Source organism: Emys orbicularis, chromosome 2, assembly GCF_028017835.1.
Source record: "Emys orbicularis isolate rEmyOrb1 chromosome 2, rEmyOrb1.hap1, whole genome shotgun sequence".
NCBI classification, from domain to species: Eukaryota; Metazoa; Chordata; order Testudines; family Emydidae; genus Emys; species Emys orbicularis.
The window spans coordinates 123,216,643-123,223,203 of NC_088684.1; the positions used below are offsets into that span (position 1 = coordinate 123,216,643).

The following is a 6,561-nucleotide window of genomic DNA, read 5'->3' on the forward strand; positions in this document are numbered from 1 at the left end:
AAGAGCAACAAGAATGATTAAAGGTCTTGAGAACATGACCTATGAAGGAAGGCTGAAAGAATTGGGTTTGTTTAGTTTGGAAAAGAGAAGACTGAGAGGGGACATGATAGCAGTTTTCAGGTATCTAAAAGGGTGTCATAAGGAGGAGGGAGAAAACTTGTTCACCTTAGCCTCTGAGGATAGAACAAGAAGCAATGGGCTTAAACTGCAGCAAGGGAGGTCTAGGTTGGACATTAGGAAAAAGTTCCTAACTGTCAGGGTGGTTAAACACTGGAATAAATTGCCTAGGGAGGTTGTGGAATCTCCATCTCTGGAGATATTTAAGAGTAGGTTAGATAAATGTCTATCAGGGATGGTCTAGACAGTATTTGGTCCTGCCATGCGGGCAGGGGACTGGTCTCGATGACCTCTCGAGGTCCCTTCCAGTCCTAGAATCTATGAATCTATGAATTATGTGATGAGGTTAAATTTCTATTTTAACACTCTGAAAGAACAAAAGAAAATATATTTTGGGTGGGGAAAACTTTATAAAAATACATTTCAAGGCAAATATGAAATTCAGAGCTAATACTGACTCTCTATCATTAACTGGCCTTGTTGTGCCTGGGATTTGCAAACAGGACTTACTGTGTTTTCAGTTACCCTTTGTATACAGATCTGCAACACCTGTGAGTAAGAGAGCTAATTATTTAAGCACTTGACTGTGGCTGGGTCTAATGTGGCCATGGACGACAGTAGCAGAGATTAAGAGCCCCCCTCTCTCCCAAATCATTCTGCATGACTGCTTTAGACCTGCCTCCATCTTGTTTGCAGCCATGGGGATGGGGTCATGGCCTGAACGCTGAGGTGTATTCTCCTGTCCCGTGAACAAATGGGTGGGGAGAGACAGCCAGGGCTGGCCTTGCCATGAGGCAAACTGAGGCAGCCGCCTCAGGTGCCAGACTGTGGGCGGCGCCACTAGGACCCAGAGTGTAGAAAATTGGGTCTGCTGCTGGTGCATATGTATTCTCTCTGCTCTAGATGCACAGAGATGGTGGAGTGCTGTGCTGGAGGAAGGAGGGCACAAGAGACATAACAGGCAGGCAGGAGAAAAGGTGAGAGGGAATAACAGAAAGCAGCAGGAACTGCAGGAAGAGAGAGGAGGAGGAGCCTCTTATGTGTCTCTAGCACCCCCAGGAGCCTGGACTGATTAACACCAGCTTCTCAGGGAGCTTCCTGTTTCCTGCTGCTTCCCTGAACCCACTTGAGGAGAACAGGCAATCAGCTGAAGTCGTAGGAGCCAGTTAGGCCCTTAAGATGCTGATATCTTCCCTCACTCCGGCCCTGCTACCAGCCTGCTTGTTTGTCCCCTTCAATTGAGTGTTGAGAGCCACTATAGCTGGCACAGAACAGCAGTAATGAGTGAAAGAAGAAAACGCCCCTCTGGGACAGCATTCAGAAAAAGAAAGAAAGCAAAGGAAGCAGGAAGGAGCTATCCTGAGATACATAGACACAAATGTTCATGGTGAGCTTTCCGGCCCCAGTGAGGATGTGAGTGGTGAGGAGATGCCTGATCTTCCAGTTAGTCAGAGTGCAGGTGACCTGGCAGCTACTGCGGCATCCATATCTCCATCTCAAATGGATGTAACCATGCACATTCCTGAAGAAAAGTGTAGATCAGAGAAGAGTGTGGTGGAGGCGCAAGAAACAGCTGCTGCTGAGTTTAATTCCTTAAGTCTAGATGATCCAGGACTGTGGACCCACTTGAGCAGTAGCCTGAAGGACTTCCTTGTACTGCATGGGCCACAGCATGCAGTGGAAAACTTCATGTTCCCCAAAGACAATGAAAATAGAAGTTTCCATCCAACACGTTACTGGCGTGAAATCCCCAATGGTGACAGAGTGGAGAGGCCATGGCTTATGTACTCAAAAACCCAGAATGCTGCATACTGTTTTTGTTGCAAACTCTTTCAGTCTAATGTTCCAGCCACATTGGGTTCTGCAGGAACAAAGGACTGGAAGAATCTGGCTAGAAATCTGGCATGCCATGAGAAGGCAATAAATCACCAGAGAGCATTCCATAGGTGGAAAGAGTTTGAGATGAGACAAAGGTTAAAGGTTGCATCAGAGTCTCTTTACTGGCAAAATGTTCTGAAAAGGCTCATTGCCATTGTGAGAATGCTTGCTACCCCAAACCTAGCACTGAGTGGCACTTCAGATCAGCTGTAGGTGCCAAACAATGGAAACTTCCTTAAAATTGTGGAGCTGATGGTTGAGTTTGATGCTGTACTCCAGGAGCATCTAAGAAGAGTCACCACCCAAGAAATGTACACACACCACTACCTTGGAAAAACAATTCAAAATGAGATCATACAGTTACTGGCAACAAAAGTCAAACAGAAGATTGTGGCACACCTGACAGCCATACGGAACAAATGACTTTAATGGTACGTTTTGTAACAACAACAGAACCTAGTGAAAATGTCCCTGAAATGGTGAGTGTCAGAGAGCATTTTCTAGAATTTATTAACATTGATGATACTACAGGAGCTGGTATGACAAATGTGCTTCTTAAAAAGCTGGAAGATACGGGAATTGCAATAGCTGACATAAGAGGTCAGGGCTACGATAATGGTGCCAACATGAGAGGAAAGAACAGAGGAGTAGAGACACAGATCCGAGAGTTAAACCCTCGAGCTTTTTTTATCCCATGCAGTTCTCATTCATTGAACTTGGTGGTCAGTGATGCAGCATCAGCTTCTAGTGAGGCTACTGAATTTTTTAATGTAATTCAAAGCATCTATGTATTTTTCTCTGCATCAACTCATCGATGGCAAATTTTGAAGCAACATCTGGGAACATCCTCTCTGACACTGAAACCACTGAGTGCCACACAATGGGAAAGTCGAGAGGAGGTGATAAAGCCTATCAAACACCAAATTGGGAAGATAGATGATGCCATAGTTGCCATTATGTAGGATAATGTTATGACAGGAACTATTCGTGGGAGAACAATGGCAGAGGGAAATGGAATCACCAGAAACATACATAACTTCAAATTTCTGTGTGGCTTAGTGTTGTGGCATGACATACTGTTTGAAATAAATGTTGTAAGCAAGAGACTCCAAGGTGTTGACCTTGATATATCTGGAGCAATGGAACAACTGGACAAAGCAAAGTTATACCTACACTCTTACCGGTCAGATGAGGGATTTCAAAATGTTCTGAAGGGTGCACAGAAGTCGGCAGAGGAACTTCACACTGAAGCTGTTTCCCCACCCATTCAAGAATACAAGAGTCACTGAAGAAGAAGACATTTTGATTACGAGGCATGGGATAATCCCATAAGAGACCCCAAACAACAATTCAAAGTTGAATTCTTTAACCAGGTGCTAGATTGTGCAATACAGTCAGTTGAAGAATATTTCATGGAGCTCAAGGAACACAGCAGTATATTTGGGATGTTGTATGATATTCCAGAACTCCTCACTATACCTGAAGAAGACCTACACCAGCAATACAGGGCACTAGAGACAGTGTTGACACATGATGACATGCGTGATATTGATATGAATGATTTAGGTGATGAACTGAAAGCCCTTTCAAGATACATTTCAGTAGGATCAACTCCAAAGGTTGTTCTGGAATATATGTGCACAAATAAGATAACCACCCTCTTTCCAAATGCTTTTGTTGCTCTGCACATACTTCTAACACTTCCTGTAACAGTTGCCAATGGAGAACGCAGCTTCTCCAAGCTGAAGTTAATAAAAACACATCTACGCTCCACAATGACACAGGAGAGGCTGGTCGGCCTTGCAACCATCTCAATAGAGCATGAGCTGGCCCAGACTGTGGACCTTCAGCAGGAAGCAGTTCAAATCTTTGCAACCAAGAAGGCACTTTGATTATTATTCAAACAGATAAAAATGCCAATGTTTACTATGCAGACAAGAAAAGTTACATTTGCTGTTCAGGCATTTGAAAGTTAAGTGTTACTTAAAATTTGTGAACAAGGCATTTTAAGTTGTTAGTTCTCCTTTAGTGGGGTAGGTAGCAGAGCAGTACCATGAGAGGAGTAGACCAGGAAGAAGGCAGAATTGAGATCTTTCAAAGTTTTGGTCCAAGTGAGGGGGTATGGGGGCGTCATTTGAGCTCCCCGCCTCAGGTGCCAAAATGTTGTGGGCCAGCCCTGGGGACAGAGGCTACAGAACCATGACTCTGGCCCCCATAACACTAGCCAGGAGAGCAGGCTCAGTGCAGTGGGTAGTATGCTGCACTCTGTAAGGGGCTGCAGTAGATTGCTGTCTCCTCAGTGCAGCAGAGGAGCACAGGAGAAAATGTGCCTCAGTGTGTGTCTCTGAGGCACAATAACTTCTGAGGCTACTCCTGACGGAGGCAGCTTATGCTCAGGGCTCTAACTAAAAGCAAGAACTAGACCTAAGCTTTGAATTTCAGGCTTCAATTTGTATTTCCCAGTTGCATGGTGAACAAATGATGTTATTTAGTAGCAGAGAGTAATACATTCTAGGGGGAGCAGAATCTGCCAAAGAAGAGGATGCTGTTGGTTTTGTTGTGCCTGATGAAGAAGAGGAAAGGGTGATCTGCCTTAAATCTTACAGAATTTACAGATCTTCTCACTACTACAACAACTGCACCGCCACCCTGCAGCCTCAGTGCCCTCTTCATTGACCTCAACAAAGGACTTGTGAAAAACTTGTGACAAAAAAAGATCATTAGTCTCAGACATCTCTGTCAAGTCAGCTTGGCTCTGACTGAAGGCATCTCACATCCCCATACTGCCCCAAGTGCACTGGAGGTTATAGCTCTCTTCCAGCTTGATCCTGGGCAGAAACAACTCCACTTCAGTCGTCTTCATCATTTCTGGGCTGGTCCATTTGATAATTTCTCATAGGTCAATTCCCTCTCTAGCTATACTGAGTTAAAAAAGAGAGGGAAATAGACAATTAAAGAGCAAAAACAAAATCATGAATAAATGAAAAAAGCTCATCCTAAAGGCACAAAACACATACATTGCTACCACCCTCGGCTATTGGCATCATTATAGGATGTGCTACATGCAAATAGGGTTTGATCCTGCAAGGTGCTAAATGATGTATGCTCACGTTTATCTAAATGGGAGGTGACCTTACATGCAGGATTGGGTCCATAGAGGAGTTCCCTGTTTTTTCTATTTAAACGTACATGGGAATGTTCCCCTCTTATTTACATATAGAGCTCCTGTTAATGTTAATAGAACATCTACATGTGCATGCAAGGAAGACTTGTCCCATCGCAACTATGTATGATTGGTGTGCACAGGGTCTTGCAGACAAGTAAGAGGATATGGTCCTTGCCCTGATGTGCTTGCAAATGGAGCATCTGATTTTTCATGTTGTTGAGATCTCTTGGTTCCCATTGAGTTGGGGGCACTCAGCACCTACTGTGAAGAGCTTAGTCCCTTGCAAGGTGGGTTAGTAATTACTTACTTCACTAGGTAAAGAGAGCACAGAAAACAGAGGGGGAGGGATAGCTCAGTGGTTTGAGCATTGGCCTGCTAAACCCAGGGTTGTGAGTTCAATTCTTGAGGGGGGCCACTTAGGGATCTGGGGCAAAATCAGTACTTGGTCCTGCTAGTGAAGCAGGCTGGACTCAATGACCTTTCAGGGTTCCTTCCAGCTCTGATAGATAGGGGGAAAGGGAGTACAGCTCTTGGAAGTGTATTAACTGCAATGCAAGGGGCCAGAAAGTCAGATTGTGGTCCACTTCGTGCTACCCAGACAAAAGAACTGGCTTCAACCACCAGTTTGGAATTCTTGTTTAACAGAATCACCACATAATGTATAGCAAGTTCTACACTTCCCACTCAAGAGTAATGCAGCTATTCCAACAGAATGCTGAAAATCCTGCATATTACAACAGAGAATTAGGTATTCCCTAAATATACGTATGACTTTATGGAATCCACAAGATGTGCACATATTGAAACCAATTATCTCCTTGCTTCTCATTCCTCACCCTACTCCCCCATGGTTTGTTACTCTCTCTCATTGCATCACATCTGAAACTAGGCTGTAAGCTCTTCTGCAACACAGACCTGGTCTATTCTGGAAAATTCCTTGCACTCTTTTGGGCTGCATCTAGATAATAATACATCATGCCAATGATACTCCTTAATGTTGTAACTTTCGTGATATCATTGTCAGTCCAGTAGATTTATCCTCAGTGTCATCTGGTAATAGGATGAGCATGCTGCGGTATTGACGTATGGAAGCTCAGCAATTTTGCCCTTCATTGTTTCCAAGTAGCATATTGGAAATGTATCTTTCACAAACATCATCTGCACCGGTTTAGTCTTGGTCTGTGAAATTATATATCTCCATAAAAAATAAATATCACTACTTCTTTCTTTGAAACGTACATGTCATCAGTAAATATGCATGACTTGCTTCAGATGAAATAAGAATATAAGTTTGAATACAGTTTTATGAACCAAAGTTGATTGCATGGTTTAACACAGCTCCTTTTCTGAGAAAATATTCATTGTCCTGTTGTTTGTCTCAAAGCATGGTTTTCTGTGAC

General features: G+C 43.6%; 1 pseudogene; it reads right to left on the reverse strand.

The window, feature by feature from the left end:
• Positions 1–4,506: 4,506 nt before the first annotated feature.
• LOC135874486 (serpin B9-like) lies at positions 4,507–6,319 on the reverse strand (annotated as a pseudogene).
• Positions 6,320–6,561: the final 242 nt, after the last annotated feature.